Source organism: Bombina bombina, chromosome 6, assembly GCF_027579735.1.
Source record: "Bombina bombina isolate aBomBom1 chromosome 6, aBomBom1.pri, whole genome shotgun sequence".
NCBI lineage: Eukaryota > Metazoa > Chordata > Amphibia > Anura > Bombinatoridae > Bombina > Bombina bombina.
The window spans coordinates 94,027,409-94,046,817 of NC_069504.1; the positions used below are offsets into that span (position 1 = coordinate 94,027,409).

The following is a 19,409-nucleotide window of genomic DNA, read 5'->3' on the forward strand; positions in this document are numbered from 1 at the left end:
ACCACCCACACAACCAACCCCCCAAATAAAATCCTAACTAAAAAACCCTGAAAAGGGCATTTGGATGGGCATTGCCCTTAAAAGGGTATTTAGCTCTTTTTCGTTGCCCAAACCCTTAATTTAAAAATAAAACCCATCCAATAAACCCTTAATAAAACTTAACACTAACCCCCGAAGATCCACTTCCAATCAGCCAATAGAATGCAAGCTCAATCCTATTGGCTGATTGGATCAGCCAATAGGATTGAAGCTCAATCCTATTGGCTGATTGCATCAGCCAATAGGATTTTTTCACCTTTAATTCCGATTGGCTGATAGAATTCTATCAGCCAATCGGAATTCAAGGGACTCCATCTTGGATGACGTCATTTAAAGGAACCTTCATTCGGGAAGAAGACTTCAATTGAAGAGGATGCTCAGTGCCGGATGTCTTGAAGATGGATCTGGTCCCCGCCGGATGGATGAAGATAGAAGATGCCATCTAGATGAAGACTTCTGCCCATCTGGAGGACCACTTCTGCCGGCTTGGATGAAGACTTCTCCTGGCTTCATTGAGGATTGATGTCCGGTCTTCAAAACTGTAAGTGGATCTTCGGGGGTTAGTGTTAGGTTTTTTTAAGGGTTTATTGGGTGGGTTTTATTTTTAGATTAGGGTTTGGCCAATTGAAAAAGAGCTAAATGCCCTTTTAAGGGCAATGCCCATCTAAATGCCCTTTTCAGGGCAATGGGGAGCTTAGGTTTTTTTATTTAGGATTTTATTTGGGGGTTGGTTGTGTGGGTGATGGGTTTTACTATTGGGGGGGGGGTGTTTGTATTTTTTTACAGGTAAAAGAGCTGATTTCTTTGGGCAATGCCCCGCAAAAGGCCCTTTTAAGGGCTATTGTTGATTTAGGCTAGTGTTTTTTTTATTGGGGGGGGTTGATAGGGCTATTAGATTAGGTGTAATTAGTTTAAATATCTGATAATTCCTTTTTTTATTTTGTGTAATTTAGTGTTTGTTTATTTTTGGAATTTAGGTAATTGTATTTAATTTAGGTAATTTATTTCATTGTAGTGCAAGGTTAGGTGTTAGTGTAACACAGGTTAGGCTTTATTTTACAGGTGAATTTGTATTTATTTTAGCTAGGTAGTTAGTAAATAGTTAATAACTATCTAGTAACTATTCTACCTATTTAAAATAAATACAAACTTGCCTGTAAAATAAAAATAAACTCTAAGCTAGCTACAATGTAACTATTAGTTATATTGTAGCTAGCTTAGGGTTTATTTTGTAGGTAAGTATTTAGTTTTAAATAGGAATTATTTAGGTAATGATAGTATTTTTTATTTAGATTTATTTTAATTATATTTAAGTTAGGGGGTGTTAGGGTTAGGGTTAGACTTAGGTTTAAGGGTTAATAACTTTAGTATAGTGGTGGCGACGTTGGTGCGGAAGATTAGGGGTTAATAACTGTTATATAGGTTGCGGCGATGTTAGGAACAGCAGATTAGGGGTTAATAATATTTAACTAGTGTTTGCAAAGCGGGAGTGTGGCGGATTATGGGTTAATATGTTTATTATAGTGGCGGCGGTGTCCGGAATGGCAGATTAGGGGTTAATAATTTTATTTTAGTGTTTGCAATGCGGGAGGGCCTTGGTTTAGGGTTTAAAAGGTAGTTTATGGGTTTTAGTGTACTTTTTAACACTTTAGTTATGAGTTTTATGCTACTGACTTTAGATTGCGTTACGAATCTTGCGGGATAGGCTGTACCGCTCACTTTTTGGCCTCCCAGAAAAAGCTTGTAATATCGGCGCTATGGAAGTCCCATTAAAAAAGACTTTACGCAAATTATGTAAGTTAATTTGCGTTACGGCCAAAAAAGTGTGTGGCACAGATTTTTTGACAAGATTCGTAAGTAGCAGCGGTAGTGAAAAAGCAGTGTTATAACCCATAATGCTGCTTTTTCACTCATAACGCAAAACTCGTAATCTAGCCATCTGTTTTTAGTTATAATCAGGTACTTACCTAGATTTTATAAATTCAGAATATCATCATAGATTTGGAAATAATTTTAATGTGCACCTAAAAAAAGGTTAAGAACATCTTAACTCCAATATAGGGACATTTAAATGAACATAACCTGATTAACCAGTGTTACACTTTCTTTAGCAGTGATTTCACACTTCTAAGTTGAAATATTATTTAGAAACATTTTTGTTGCTGTGTTCATTTGATCTTCTTGTGTTGTTGACAAGTATTGGCAAAAGGTCCAGGAATGACCTTCAAAATATTATTTTATTGACTACTATAAGTATTTTGAATAATCTACGTGTGACCTTCAATATACTGTACATACTCCCTTATTATCTAAGATACCACTATTTTAGAGGTGCAAGAGTGGGCTGATGATAAAGTAAGAGAAGAAAACCCCCCAAAAAACCTGTTTGTATGCTTAAAACTAATTTACATGTATGCTTCTTATTTTCTTTTGTTATGAAGCGTTTTTCATTATATTCCTGTACGTCCATGCTTTAGTTTCTTTTTACGTGTGTCTTCAATACAAATAGAATAAAACAAATTACAACCTATCTATAAAAAAGATTCCATTGCATAAGAAATTTAAAGAGTGATACAAAAGCCTCCACTGTGAATGGATTGTATTTAGTACATCTTATTTTAATACATTTATATTGTAATTCAATTATTAAAGGGACAGTAAAGTCAAAATTAAACTTTAATGATTCAGATAGGCCATGCAATTTTAAACAACTTTCCAATTTAGTTTTATCATCAAATTTGCTTTGTTCCCTTGTTGGTATTTTTGAAAAGCTAAACCTAGGTAGGCTTAAACTGATTTCTAAACCACTGAAAACCGTCTCTTAGCTCAGAGCATTTTGAAAGTTTTTCACAGTTAGACAGTAGTAGTTCATGTGTGTCATATAGATAACATTGTGCTCACTCCAGTGGAGTTAATTAGGAGTCTGCACTGATTGGCTAAACTGCATGTCACTCACAAGTACTGAGATAAGGGGGCAGTATGCAGAGGCTTAGATACAAGGTAATCACAGAGGTAAAACGTATATTAATATAACTGTGTTGGTTGTGCAAAACTGGGGAATGGGTAATAAAGGGATTAGCTATCTTTTTAAACAATAACATTTTTGGTGTAGACTGTCCCTTTAAGCATCATTATAATATCATTTTATCATGTACATGGCTGAAATAGAAAAATAAAAAAAAACAGTTTAAAGGGACATGAAACCCAAAGTTGTTTTTTATTATTCAGATTCATGCAGTTTTAAAGAGACAGTTTACTCTAAAATTGCTTTTCCTGAATGTGTTCCTCATAATTTGTTATATCAGCAGTAGCATATAAAATGTATGAGAAATTGCTCATTTATGTTTCTTTTTGCAAAGAAAATAGCTGGATTTGCTCTTTAAAAACCACAGCCCATCAAAATAGGCTAAGGTTGCAGACAAATTAGATCTCATTATTTTATTACTTAAATGCTTCATTTTTTATCTCTGTCTCTGTACAATACTTAGAAAGAACAATTGAAAACGAACATTTTAGAGCTTTATCTTTTCTAACTCCCAGTGCTTAGACTCTGACACTAGTTTTGAATAGCAAACCAAATAACAAATTTGAATATCAATAAAGAATGTATTTCAGCTTTTTAGTTCTTAACATGAACCAAAATTAAATATTTCCTTCACTCTCTTCATAGACTTTTGCAAAAGAGACACTACATTCCATCTAGTGATTACACTCCGTAACTGATATAGAAATAAACCTGAATATGAATTGTCATTTGCTATAACAGATTACTTATATCTGAACTCTATGCCAAATATGTTTCCAAACACGTTCTGTTTGTTTTTATTTATCGTATTGATGACCCCATGTCTATTCTCAGTCCTTTCTCAGGCTTCCTCCGTGCTCGTCATAACCCCTAACCCGGCTTCTGTGGCAGAAAACAGTGCTGCAAATGAAGCGGTCAGCATTGCTAAAGGGGCTGGGAGCAAATATAAATTTATTGGAGGAGTGACCGATTTTCATATTGACCAAGGTAATTGCAATTTTAATTATATTTTATTCTTAAATATAGGTATTTTATCTGATGAATAGTAAAAAGTATTTATTACCTTTCACCTAGATTATGAGTTTTGCATTATGAGTATAATAGCAGCGTTGTGGCCCATAACGCATCATTTTCCCTAACGCAGCCATTACAAGTCTTGTCGGTATAGGTGTACCGCAAGCCTTTTAGCCTGTAACGCAACGTCAGTACCTTAGTCCTAAAAATGACATTTTTTTTAATGGGATTTCCATAGCGCCGGTATTACGAGTTTTGCTTTCTGGCTAAAAAACGAGCGTTACAGCCTAAAATGACAAGATCTGTACCGCCATCTAAAGACAGTAGTTATGAGTGTTACGCTACAAAGCTGTAACATAAAACTTAACATAACTAAAGTGTTAAAAAGTACTCTAAACACCCATAAACTACCTATTAACTCGAAAACCGAGGCCCTCCCACATCGCAAACACTATATTAAAGTTATTAACCCCTAATCTGCCACTCCCGATATCGCCGCCACTTTAAAAAATATTAACCCCTATTCCGCAGCTCCCCGACATCGTCACAACTATACTGAAGTTATTAACCCCTAAACCGCCGCCCTCCCACATCGCAAACACTATTTAAATATTATTAACCCCTAATCTGCCATCTGCCCACGTCGCCCCCACTATAATAAAGTTATTAAGCCCTACACCGCCGCCACTATACTAAACCTATTAACCCCTAAACCGCAAGCCCTGCACAACGAAATATACTAAACTAAACTATTAACCCCTAAACCGAAAGCACCCCACATCTAAATAAGCTAAATTAAACTATTTACCCCTAAACCTAACAACCCCCTTTATATTAAAATTACAATTTACCTAGCTTAAATTAAATTAAAACCACCAATTAAACTAATATAACAATTAAACTAAAATTAAACTATCAATTAAATTAAACTAAACTACACATTAAAAAAACACTACTCTAAAAATTACAAAGTATCTAAATACAAAAACAAAAAAATAATAAGTTACAAAAAATAACAAACACTAAATTACGAAAAATAATAAACAAAATTATTCAAAATAAAAAAGAATTACACCGAATATAATAGCCCTATCAAAATAAACAAGCCCACCCAAAATAAATAAACCCTAGCCTACAATAAACTACCAATGGCCCTTAAAAGGGCCTTTTGTGGGGCATTGCCCCAAAGATATCAGCTCTTTTACCTGTAAAAAAAATACAAAGACCCTCCCAACAGTAAAACTCACCACCCAACCAACCCCCCAAAATAAAAAAACCTAATTCTAAAAAAAAACTAAGCTACCCATTGCCCTGAAAAGGGCATTTTTATGGGCATTGCCCTTAAAAGGGCATTTATCTTTTTTTACTTCCCAGACCCTAAACTAAAAAAAAAAACACCCAAAAAAACCATAACACTAACCCCCTGATGGTCCACTTACAGTTTTTGAAGTCCCGCTTGAACAATCTTTATCACGGAGTTGAAGTCCTGATCCAGGCGGCAAAAAGTCTTAATCCAGATAGCCTCTTCAATCGTCATCCCGGCGGCGAAGTCCTGATCCAAGCAGTGAGAAGTCTTCATCCAGGCGGCCACTTCAATCTTCATCCAGGCGGCATCTTCTATCTTGATCCCAGAGGCGCGGAGCAGGTCCATCCTGAAGACATCCGGCGTGGAGCATACTCTTTAAACGGTCGCTGCCGTACACTGAATCTTCAATGCAAGGGACGCAATCCAAGATGGTGTCCCTTGCATTCCTATTGGCTGATTTGAATAGGAATTAGAGCTGCTAAAATCCTATTGGCTGCACCATAAAAATAACTCTGGTATTGAGAGTCCACATAAAGGCTGCGTTAGGCTCCAAAAAAGGAGCGTAGAGCATATTTAACGCAGCTTCAACTCTCGATACCAGAGTTGCTTAAGCAAGCGGCCAGCCTCAAAAACGTGCTCGTGCACGATTCCCCCATAGGAAACAATGGGGCTGTTTGAGCTGAAAAAAAAACTAACACCTGCAAAAAGCCGCATTCAGCTCCTAACGCAGCCCCATTGTTTGCTATGTGTAAACACTTCCTACGTCTGCACCTAACACTCTAACATGTACCCCGAGTCTAAACACCCCTAAGCTTACACTTATTAACCCCTATTCTGCCGCCCCCGCTATCGCTGACCCCTGCATATTATTATTAACCCCTAATCTACCGCTCCGGACACCGTCGCTACTTACATTATCCCTATGTACCCCTAATCTGCTGCCCTAACATCGCCGACCCCTATATTATATTTATTAACCCCTAATCTGCCCCCCACAACGTCGCCTCCACCTGCCTACACTTATTAACCCCTAATCTGCCGAGCGGACCTGAGCGCTACTATAATAAAGTTATTAACCCCTAATCCGCCTCACTAACCCTATAATAAATAGTATTAACCCCTAATCTGCCCTCCCTAACATCGCCGACACCTAACTTCAATTATTAACCCCTAATCTGCCGACCGGAGCTCACCGCTATTCTAATAAATGTATTAACCCCTAAAGCTAAGTCTAACCCTAAAACTAACACCCCCCCTAAATTAAATATAATCTACATCTAACGAAATTAATTAACTCTTATTAAATAAATTATTCCTATTTAAAGCTAAATACTTACCTGTAAAATAAATCCTAATATAGCTACAATATAAATTATAATTACATTGTAGCTATTTTAGGATTAATATTTATTTTATAGGCAACTTTGTAATTATTTTAACCAGGTACAATAGCTATTAAATAGTTAAGAACTATTTAATAGTTACCTAGTTAAAATAATAACAAAATTACCTGTCAAATAAATCCTAACCTAAGTTACAATTAAACCTAACACTATACTATCATTAAATTAATTAAATAAAATACCTACAATTACCTACAATTAAACCTAACACTACACTATCAATCCATTAATTAAATACAATATCTACAAATAACTACAATGAAATAAACTAACTAAAGTACAAAAAATAAAAAAGAACTAAGTTACAAAAAATAAAAAAATATCTACAAACATAAGAAAAATATTGCAACAAATATTACAACAATTTTAAACCTACTCTAAGCCCCCTAATAAAACAACAAAGCCCCCCAAAATAAAAAATGCCCTACCCTATACTAAATTACTAAAGTTAAAAGCTCTTTTACCTTACCAGCCCTGAACAGGGCCCTTTGCGGGGCATGCCCCAAGAAGTTCAGCTCTTTTGCCTGTAAAAAAAACATACAATACCCCCCCCCCAACATTACAACCCACCACCCACATACCCCTAATCTAACCCAAACCCCCCTTAAATAAACCTAACACTAAGCCCCTGAAGATCTTCCTACCTTGTCTTCACCGTACCAGGTTCACCGATCGGTCCTGAAGAGCTCCTCCAATGTCCTGATCCAAGCCCAAGCGGGGGGCTGAAGATGTCCATGATCCGGTAGAAGTCTTCATCCAAGCGGGGCAGAAGAGGTCTTCCATCCGATTGAAGTCTTCATCCAGGCGGCATCTTCTATCGACATCCACTACTGAACGACGAATGACTGTTCCTTTAAATGACATCATCCAAGATGGCGTCCCTCGAATTCCGATTGGCTGATAGGATTCTATCAGCCAATCGGAATTAAGGTAGGAATATTCTGATTGGCTGATGGAATCAGCCAATCAGAATCAAGTTCAATCCGATTGGCTGATCCAATCAGCCAATCAGATTGAGATCGCATTCTATTGGCTGTTCCGATCAGCCAATAGAATGCGAGCTAAATCTGATTGGCTGATTCCATCAGCCAATCAGAATATTCCTACCTTAATTCCGATTGGCTGATAGAATCCTATCAGCCAATCGGAAATCGAGGGACGCCATCTTGGATGACGTCATTTAAAGGAACCGTCATTCGTCGTTCAGTCGTCGGCCAGGATGGATGTTCCGCGTCGGAGGTCTTCAGGATGCTGCCGCTCCGTTCCAGATGGATGTCGATAGAAGATGCCGCCTGGATGAAGACTTCAATCGGATGGAAGACCTCTTCTGCCCCGCTTGGATGAAGACTTCTACCGGATCATGGACATCTTCAGCCCCCCGCTTGGGCTTGGATCAGGACATCGGAGGAGCTCTTCAGGACCGATCGGTGAACCTGGTATGGTGAAGACAAGGTAGGAAGATCTTCAGGGGCTTAGTGTTAGGTTTATTTAAGGGGGGTTTGGGTTAGATTAGGGGTATGTGGGTGGTGGGTTGTAATGTTGGGGGGGGGTATTGTATGTTTTTTTTACAGGCAAAAGAGCTGAACTTCTTGGGGCATGCCCCACAAAGGGCCCTGTTCAGGGCTGGTAAGGTAAAAGAGCTTTTAACTTTAGTAATTTAGAATAGGGTAGGGCATTTTTTATTTTGGGGGGCTTTGTTGTTTTATTAGGGGGCTTAGAGTAGGTGTAATTAGTTTAAAATTGTTGTAATATTTTTCTTATGTTTGTAGATATTTTTTTATATTTTGTAACTTAGTTCTTTTTTATTTTTTGTACTTTAGTTAGTTTATTTCATTGTAGTTATTTGTAGGTTTTGTATTTAATTAATGTATTGATAGTGTAGTGTTAGGTTTAATTGTAGGTAATTGTAGGTATTGTATGTAATTAATTTATTGATAGTGTAGTGTTAGGTTTAATTGTAGGTAATTGTAGGTATTTTATTTAATTAATTTAATGATAGTATAGTGTTAGGTTTAATTGTAACTTAGGTTAGGATTTATTTGACAGGTAATTTTGTTATTATTTTAACTAGGTAACTATTAAATAGTTCTTAACTATTTAATAGCTATTGTACCTGGTTAAAATAATTACAAAGTTGCCTGTAAAATAAATATTAATCCTAAAATAGCTACAATATAATTATAATTTATATTGTAGCTATATTAGGATTTATTTTACAGGTAAGTATTTAGCTTTAAATAGGAATAATTTATTTAATAAGAGTTAATTTATTTCGTTAGATGTAAATTATATTTAACTTAGGGGGGTGTTAGTGTTAGGGTTAGACTTAGCTTTAGGGGTTAATACATTTATTAGAATAGCGGTGAGCTCCGGTCGGCAGATTAGGGGTTAATAATTGAAGTTAGGTGTCGGCGATGTTAGGGAGGGCAGATTAGGGGTTAATACTATTTATTATAGGGTTAGTGAGGCGGATTAGGAGTTAATAACTTTATTATAGTAGCGCTCAGGTCCGCTCGGCAGATTAGGGGTTAATAAGTGTAGGCAGGTGGAGGCGACGTTGTGGGGGGCAGATTAGGGGTTAATAAATATAATATAGGGGTCGGCGGTGTTAGGGGCAGCAGATTAGGGGTACATAAGGATAACGTAGTTGGCGGTCGGCAGATTAGGGGTTAAAAAAATTTAATCGAGTGGCGGCGATGTGGGGGGACCTCGGTTTAGGGGTACATAGATAGTTTATGGGTGTTAGTGTACTTTAGAGTACAGTAGTTAAGAGCTTTATGAACCAGCGTTAGCCCAGAAAGCTCTTTACTGACTTTTTTCCTGCGGCTGGAGTTTTGTCGTTAGAGTTCTAACGCTCACTTCAGCCACGACTCTAAATACCGGAGTTAGAAAAATCCCATTGAAAAGATAGGATACGCAATTTACGTAAGGGGATCTGCGGTATGGAAAAGTTGCGGCTGAAAGTGAGCGTTAGACCCTTTTTTGACTGACTCCAAATACCAGAGTTAGCCTAAAACCAGCGTTAGGAGCCTCTAACGCTGGTTTTCACGGCTAACGCCAAACTCCAAATCTAGGCCTTAGTTTTTTTTTGTAATGGTAGTTTTTTTTTATTTTTGTAATGATATTTTTTTTTTGTAAGGTTAGGCTTTATTTCACAGGTAAGTTTGTATTTATTTTAGCTAGGTAGTTAGTAAATAGTTAATAACTATTTACTTACTAGTCTACCTAGTTAAAATAAAACAAACTTATCTATGAAATAAAAATAAAACCTAAGCTAGCTACAATATAACTATTAGTTATATTGAAGCTACCTTAGATTTTATTTCACAGGTAAGTATTTAGTTTTAAATAGGAATTATTTAGTTAATAATTGCAAATTTAATTTAGATCTAATTTCATTATGTTAAAGTTAGGGGGTGCTAGGGTTAGGGTTACATTAGTGTTAGGGTTAGGTTTAGGGGTTAATAGGTTTATTTAGTTAATAATTGTACGTTTAATTTAGCTCTATTTTAATTATGTTAATGTTAGGGGTTGTTAGGGTTATGTTAAGGTTAGGATTACGTTATGGTTAGGGTTAATAATTTAATTTAGGTTGTTGCGATGTGAGGGGCTGGCAGTTTAGGGGTTAATAGGTTTATTTAGTGGTAGTGATGTGGGAAGTCAGAGGTTTAGGGGTTAATAACTTTAATATAGTTGCGACGACGTTGGGGTGCGGCGGAATAGGGTTTAATAACTTTAGTATAGTGGTGACGGTATCGGGAGTGGCAAATAAGGGGTTCTAACTGTAGGCAGGCAGATTAGTGGGGTTTATGTAAGGGTGTTAGGTTTAAACTGTATTTTCTTTTTCCCCTTAGACATCAATGGGGCTGCGTTACGGAGCTTTTGTTTCTGCAATCACAGGTGTTAGACTTTTTTTTTGCCGGCTCTCTCCATTGATGTCTATAGGGAGCGCGTGAACAAGCACGTCAAAACACTGCTTGTTTTTGGTGCGGTATGGAGCTCAAAATCTCCATATCGCACGCACAAGCCGGGTTTTATTAACCCCTTAATGACCACAATGTACCCTGTATGTCACTGGTCGTTAAGGGTTTTTTCAGGACATAATAGCATAAGTCTAGCAAGAACACGCTATTAATGCACTCCCTCCAGCAGGCTTTGTGGAATAGAGCAGTCTCAACGCTGATGGCAAGACCGCGCTATAAAACAATCAAGTCCCAAAAAAAGGCCAACGACATATAGGGTACGTCGCTGGTTCTTAAGGGGTTAAACTTGTAATGACAGCACCCCTTACTTTCCCTATAGCACTCAAAACTCGTAATCTAGGTGTATGTTACTAAAGGAATTATTTATGTTATTACTTTGGAATGAATATTGGGGGAAATTAGTTTCAATGAATATTTGTTGGCTGCACTATTCGGTATTAATTTCGTTTTAAACAAAACAAACACAGAATATTCTCAGAACATTTACATTCATTTCAGTTAAACGAATGTAAATTTTTCAAAGGTTTAGGTGAAAAAGTTCACCTGTAGCTTTATACTTACCTTTATGATGCTGGAAAGCTGCGCTAACCTGCTTCTATTCTTCCCAGAGCCCCGGTCAAGCTAATAGGAGGCTTAGTGTGGCAGCTCCCAGGGACCTTCTCAGTGTAGGAGTCCTTTTAGCATAGCCTGGGCTTTGCGAAGAAGAGGACTGGGTTAGTGCGTCTCTTCACTGCACGAAGATAAGTATTTTATTAATTTGAAGGAACCTAATGAATACTGATAAACTTTGATGGTATTTATTTGTTTCCTTTACATTTTGGATGAAAACAAATATCAAATTAATGCACCCCAAAGTTTAAATTTGTGACAAAACCGATGCTTATGTCTAATATAAATGACTTGACTGTATCAAGCAGAGCCCTTTAACTCCTCAGCAAGCAGAGCTGCAACCAAGAAGACCTAGTTTTAGAGCTGCTGACTTCAGCTCCTCTAAGAGTAGTCTTGCCAGAAAGCCCACATTTTTAAATACAGACACTGATTTGGTCCTCACAGAGCTTTAACTTGATTGAATGGGTGGATATTTTGAGATGTTGGGAGAATTCCTTCTTTAAAAGACGTGTTGATCATGCTTTGGATAGGATGTGTGATGAATGATGTGCAGAGATTGATTAGAGATGCTTATGTTGCGTTGATGGAGATTAGGTTATATATGGAAGAAACTCTGTGTGAGGATATCACAGTACTCTTTTTGTCTATGGGAAGGGCAATCACTACAAACAAGCATTAACAGAAAGAGATTGCTACACACCATTTCTAGCTGTTGGGTACTTGATATCACTTTTTTCCAGACCCCTAAATTGTACAGGATATTGGGTACTCAATACAAATACATATGTAAATGAACCTATACATTAGGAAACAACTATTTTAAGACTATTTAGGAACAATCTATTAACTTTCACATATGCAAAACACCCTGGAATGGCCACAGGAAGCAATGGGGATATGTTTTAACATACTGTACATGCTATAGATTCATTAAAGGTGTATTCATCACTATTGTAAATGGATCTACAGTACACGGGACACACATATACATATGTATAAGTTCATATACTGTACATATGTATATATGTTGAGTACTTGATATATTTTACAGATAAGGGGATCTGTAGGAAAAGTTACATCAGGACCCCAACTTCTAAACAGGTTTGGGCCTTCTTGAATTTAAGTTCAATAACGTAGGCAAAAACCCTTTGAAGTGCTTGATAGTTATTGCACATTGCACAGATTCAACCTATCTATTAACTAGTAAGAATGAATATAGTTACCACAAAGACACCCACAGAAAGTTCATCAGGAAATTGAGTAAAAAAAAAGAGAGGTTCTTTCAACTCACACATTTATATACATTATTACTAAGTCCACCCTTTGTCATCACTCAGACCATAACTCCCGACTTCCTTTCAAACATAGCAGGCCTTATGTCTTGATTTTAGCACTGGTTGTCTGTGGAAACTATTTTGCATATCTATTTTTTCACTGGCTACAGTAAATGGACACTTCCATATTCCATAATGTGTTTTAGCTGAAGAGAATATCTATTATCACCTATAGCCTTAGCGTGTTGGAAGGGAAACCATTAAACAGCTTTTCTATTTAACACCTTGTATGCTATTGTCTTACCGCTTCCCACTTTCTATGTCAAATTTCCCTCTTCAGATGTTGAGAGGTTTGTCACTATAAAGAAACATAAATGAACACATAAATACATTAAAATAAAATATAATTACTATCAGTTTCCAACATTTCATATAACTTGGTTTTGTTTGTTTTGTTTGACCTATTCCATGAAGTGTTCAACCTTTTAAGTACATGAAAAGTATTCTGTGTAAAGTTATTTTTTGTTATTTATTCAGATTCAGGCGTAATAACAACAAACAAAGTTTTTGACTATGAAACTGGAAGCAAGATATATTACCTTATTGTTTCATCTTATGATCTAAATCCTCTCGGTGTTTCTTCTGTGGAGAGAGATCGAGAAACTCTTACAATCAGTATAACCAATGTCAATGAAAAACCAGTTTGTACTGAGAATGATTTTGTTCAAAAAACTGGTAAGGCAAAATTAATTGTTTTTTTTTATTATTAATCTTAAAATGTATAACTGTGTGATACTGTTTTCAATGTTCTATAGGTCTTCAAATCCTAAAAGTTTTATAGCAGTTAAAATGATATTGTGCAAACACACAAGGGTTTATTCAATCCATTGGAATTAGGTGTGGAGAAAATCTAATTTTCAAATTTAAATTAAAAGAAATGGAGGGGGGTTAAATACATTTTGAAAGTATGTTGCAAAGTATTTTTCTACATAAAAAGAAACAATTAATATTACAATCAATAAGGGCCAGATTACAAGTGGAGCTCTAAATTTTAGTGTTCCACTTGAAATCTCGCCCAAGGTGTTTAGTCTCCCTCAATAAAACTGATTGGAATGAAGCCATATGGCACACAAATTTACCAATCCATACCAAACATGTTGAGAACAGCTTAATTTCTGATAAAAAAAAAACCCCACATACAAATATAACCCAACTTGTTTTATTTTAACAGGTGCAATTGTATAGTGCATTACTTTGAAACACTTAAATCTCTTTTTATTCCCTATTGGACCCACCTCTTTATCCTCTCTTAAAGTATATAATCTCCTATACAGCTTTTGCATATCTAGAACATTTACCTACAGAATAAAGACCAGTTTTGTGATTCATGGCATTTCCATTTAAATGCATTTCCAAAGTACTTGTATAAGGTTGAATGCTTTTTGTTGACTGTGACTTCGCTTGTCTTTTCTTCCTTGTATTTATTTAGCAAATAATGCCCACATGTGATAAGGAAATTAAGGTTTTGTATTTCTGTTGTTATGTTACAGGTAGCACAATGCAAATAGTCATAGCACATTTCTTAATAAAAGTTCTACATGTGGTTGAACAAGTTTAAAATTTACTTGAAAATATTTTGCATAACTTAATAATAAATAGCAGCAATAATTGTGAACTTCGTCTGTTGGTGAAGAGGAACACGCATTATCAAAATAAGAAAAGTTTTATTTATTCCAGATAAGAACATTTAAAAAAAAAAAAAAAATAGTTTACCTTTCCCTATATATATTTAATGTCGAGTTTTAACATTAACATTCAAAATCTATAGGAATCAATACTTACATATTCAAATAATATCAATATTAAAATATTAGCCTTTGATATTTGAATGCCAATAGTTTTTTCCCCCCAGAAACATTTCAATTGTAAAATAAATGTGAAGTTGAACAGCAATTTTACCATTTACATGCCTATCACAACAGTTCCTGAGCTTTCTGTTTAATTTACAATTGATTTCTACATCAACTTAAAGCAAGGACATGCAGTAATGTTACACAAAAAAAGTACATTAATGAGTAGTAGCTTTGCCTGTTTCTAAAAATAACAAGAAGTTATTTTGGGAAAAAAGTGTTTATATATATATTTATATATATATATATATATTTATATATATATATATATATATATATATATATATATATATATATATATATATATATATATATATATTTATATATATATATATATATTAAAGAAAACAAAAAACCTTAGTAGATTATATCCAGCACAACCTATTTATAGCTACAGCCTACCTGAGTATTGTTGCTGACCATATCCATCCCTTTATGACTACAGTGTATCCATTTTCTGATGGATACTTCCAGCAGGATAATGCACCATGTCACAAAGCTCAAATCACCTCAAACTGGTTTCTTGAATATGACAATTAGTTCACTGTACTCCAATGGCCTCCACAGTCACCAGATCTCAATCCAATAGAGCACCTTTGGGATGTGGTGGAGCAGGAGATTCTCTTCATGGATGTGGAGCCGACAAATCTGCAGCAACTGCATGATGCTATCATGTCAATATGGACCAACATCTTTGAGGAATGTTTCCAACACCTTGTTGAATCTATGCCACAAAGAATTAAGGCAGGTCTGAAGGCAAAATGGAGTCCAACCAGTAGCAAGGTGTACCTAATAAAGTTGCCGGTGAGTATATATATATATATATATTATATAAATAAGTACCAGCTCAATGGATTAATATAGTTGCTAGTAGGTTTTAAATGGATTCCATTATTAATATATTAGGAATCCATTCAGTGCACGGTAATCCAATAAATTATTAATTAAAGAAAACAAGAAAACTTAGTGGATTATATCCAGCACAACCTATTTATAGCTAAATATTCCAAATACTTTGGCCCCTATTTATCAAAGGTCTTGCGGACCTGATCCGACACTGCGGATCAGGTCCGCAAGACCTCGCTAAATGCAGAGAGCAATACACTCTCCGCATTTAACATTGCACCAGCAGCTCACAAGAGCTGCTGGTGCAACGCTGCCCCCTGCTGCCTCGCGATTGGCCGCCAGCAGGGAGGTGTCAATCAACCCGATTGTACTCTGCGATTCCTGTCCGCCTGCTCAGAGCAGGCGGACACGGTTATGGAGCAGCGGTCTTTAGACCACTGCTTCATAACTGGTGTTTCTGGTGAGTCTAAAGGCTCGCCAGAAACACGGCCCTTCAAGCTCCGTTCGGAGCTTGATAAATGGGCCCCTACATCACAAATGAGTAGGCCACTCCACTCCAAATTGCAAATACAAAATGGCTTTATAAATAGCATCCAAAATGAAATTCACAAATTATGCTAACATGCAGTGAAGATCGTACACATATGCAGAGCGGGGTACCCCAAAATAGATAATATTAATTAATTCCACAGGTTATTGCCTCAAAATACAGTATAGAAAATCCCCCTTCAAAGCGCAATATTGACAGGGTTAAACACATGCATAATTATAACCCTCCGGATAGTATGGAGTGTAGTTGTGCAAATGTCCATATATGAATATAATACATTCCACTTGCAAAAAAGTTCCTGATGTATAAAATGTTCAAATGAACAATTATTCCATGTATGGTAAATCACATTGCAAGGTAAAGGTATTATTAAATATATCCAAGCTATGTTTACCACAGTAGGGCACACTAAGAATACCACGTTTTCTTGGAGTAATGCAACCAGAGAGTGATTTGCACTTTCAATTTAGCTCACCGGATCACTTTCACAATCCTCCCAGAGCTCTCTCCTACAGTGACTCACCGGACCATGGATACATCCAATCTACTGAGACTTAGCGTTCCTTTGCTGCCACCGATCCTCCTAGAGCATTCGGCTGTCCATGCACAACAAGGAGGGATTCCTTGATACTTTTAGCCTCCTGCAAATACTGCAACAGTGTTTCAATGAACCTACATTAGTTTGTTGATAGCCACGCTAGACTGTTTGGGGCATGGCCATGACACTACGCGCGTTTCCTCTGGCAATTCTCAAGCGTACTGATTCATATGGGCATCAGCCCTGCCTTATATTCACTGAATTCTATTCATTATTATTGGTGAAATAGGTGTACATAATTTGTTAATGCATGTTATCATTAATGTGTTCTTTAATACAATACAATTAAGAGCATAACAGACAGAGAAGAAGTGAGAGTTTGTTCCCATCGTGAGTTATATGAAATAGATAGCTTCATCCTAAAGATTTAACTCTATAAAGTACTATATCTATTTACAGCAATTTTATACATACTGGTATTTAATGGCAGTGTGGGCACCCTTTTTCCCCTTAGGGAGAGTATACATCTCATGTTAATCCATAAGGAATGGTGCATAATTAATTTCCTCATTTAGGCCCTGTGGCTGTAAGGAATTCATATCATAAATCCACTTGCATTCGGCATTTAATAATAATCTATCAATGTCACCACCTCTGGATTTTAGATCAATTAATTCTAAGCCCATCCATCTAAAATCTGCATCACTGCTCCCATGACACTCAGAAAAATGTCTCGCTACTCCACTGGTTTTAATTCTTTCCTTAAGAATGTCTCTACGATGTTCCTTGATTCTCATGCAGCTCCCTATACGTTTTCCCAATATAAAATTTGGGGCACGAACAGGAAACAAGATAAACAACCCCCTCACTCTTGCAAGTAATATGTCCCTTTATATAAAAGGTTTTACCAACAGTCTTTGAAACCTTATTGACTCTTAACATAAATTTACAAATTATGCATTTGCCACACGTAAATGTACCATTCATACTTTGCTTTTTACTAAGCCAGTTCAATTGCTCCTATTTACTTGGATTAATGAAGTGGCTATGAACCAGTTTATTCTTTAATGAGGGAGCTCTACGTGCAGTTAGGGAATGTTTTTCCCCTACTATTTTTGTTACTTCACTATCTTTGGTTAGCACTTTTCAATGTTTAGCAAGTTTTGCTCTAATTTCCAACCATCTATTATTATAGGTGGAGATAAATCTTACATTGCTATCTTTTTGTTTTGTATCCCCATATAACAATTCATCTCTTGGGGTCTGGCAAGCACGTTGGTAGCCTTTATCAATTGTATTTCTAGAGTAACCTCGGACCTTAAATCTATTTCTCTGGTCCAAAGCATTTTGCTTAAATTTAGCTTGTGTAGAACAATTTATAAGATGTCTCAAAAACTATACTTTTGGAATAGATCTAATTTGAGACAGTGAATGATGGCTACTAGCTTCTAGTTTGCTGCTGTTGGTTTCCTGTAGGATTCAGTAAATAATTTACCCCCTACTTTTGTTATTTTTAAGTCTAGGAAAGTCAATTCAGTCTCACTGAAAGTGTAAGTAAATTTAAGGTTCCACTCATTCTGGTTTAGTTTTGTCATAAAGTCATTACATTTCTGTATTGTTCCCTTCTATAATAGGAGGGCATCGCCAATATATCTGATCCAAAGATCAATTAACTCTTCAACTTCTGAGGGGACATCAATTATACTTTCCATATCCCACCTACCTAGTTACAGGCAAGCAAAAGTGGGGGCACAGGAGGCCCCATTGCTGTACTTAATAGTTGCCTGTAATATTTGTCATCAAACACAAAGTAGTTATGTTCTAACAAGAATTTAAGTAATACAATAATGAATTCTGTGTGTTTTGCATATCTAGGACCTCTTTGTGTTACAAAATATTTGATGGCTTGTAGCCCCAGGTCATGGGGGATGGAAGAATATAGTGATTCCATGTAAATTGAAACAAGTAATGTGTTTGGTAAAACAACTAGATTATCTAGATTTTTAAGAACATCTCTTGTATCCTGCACAAAGGAGGGAAGATTATAAAGGTGGGGACTTAGGCACCAATCAATATATTTGCCTACATTTTCACAAAGTCCTTGTTGGCCAGAAACTATTGGCCTCCCAGGGGGAGGGGTGATATTTTTGTGAAGCTTGGGTATGGTATAGAATGTTGGGGTTACCGGAATATTTATGGTCATGAATTTAAATTAATTATTATTGATACAGCCCTCATTGTATGCCTCTGTTAACAGTCGATCAAGGGTCTCTTTATAGTCCATTGTCGGATCATTTCTCAAAATCTCATATTGTAATTCTTGGGTGGTAACTAGCCATAGAACAAGCTATTATGTTCCCAGGTTGAGCGCTTCTCTCTTTTTATTCATGCAAATTATGACTCTTGGGGAAGTCTTCCTAAGTGTGATGCGGGAATCCAGACGTGGACCCGTTGCTCAGTGTGCCTAGAGAGATATATGTCTACACCTCACTGACGAGGCCCACAATAGGCCGAAACATACGTCTAGGGTTTTGCTATTTCTCTCGTTCAAAGAGGGATTGCCTGGTATTTCGGGGCTGGACTGTACTGTGAAGTCAGGATCGGACTGATATGCTTCAGGAAAGTTCTCTGTGAAAGGCACATGTTTAGCAAAAAGAGGCTGCTTCTTTGGTGGTAACTAGCCATAGAACAAGCTATTATGCTATTGTTCATTCCCAGGTTGAGTGCTTCTCTCTTTTTACTCATATTGTAATTGTCTCTTACATTCGGCCATATAGTCTTTATAATCCAGTACAACTACATTCCCTCCCTTGTCCGATGGATTAATTACTACCTTTTTATCATTTACTAGATCACTCAATGCCTTCCTTTCATTAATCCCCAAGTTATCACTTGCATCCAGAGTGTCTTCT

The 19,409-nt window shown here is 36.4% G+C and overlaps 1 long non-coding RNA gene across 2 annotated transcripts in view; it reads right to left on the reverse strand.

Moving 5' to 3' along the window:
- The window catches only part of LOC128662653 (uncharacterized), a 330,873-nt gene that overhangs the window by 41,091 nt on the left and 270,373 nt on the right, over positions 1–19,409 (reverse strand). For both annotated transcript variants that reach the window (XR_008402801.1, XR_008402800.1), the window contains exons 2-3: positions 13,253–13,295; positions 12,958–13,011 (exon numbers count right to left, since the gene is read on the reverse strand). This is a non-coding gene — a long non-coding RNA (uncharacterized LOC128662653). The remainder of the gene's footprint in view (positions 1–12,957; positions 13,012–13,252; positions 13,296–19,409) is intronic.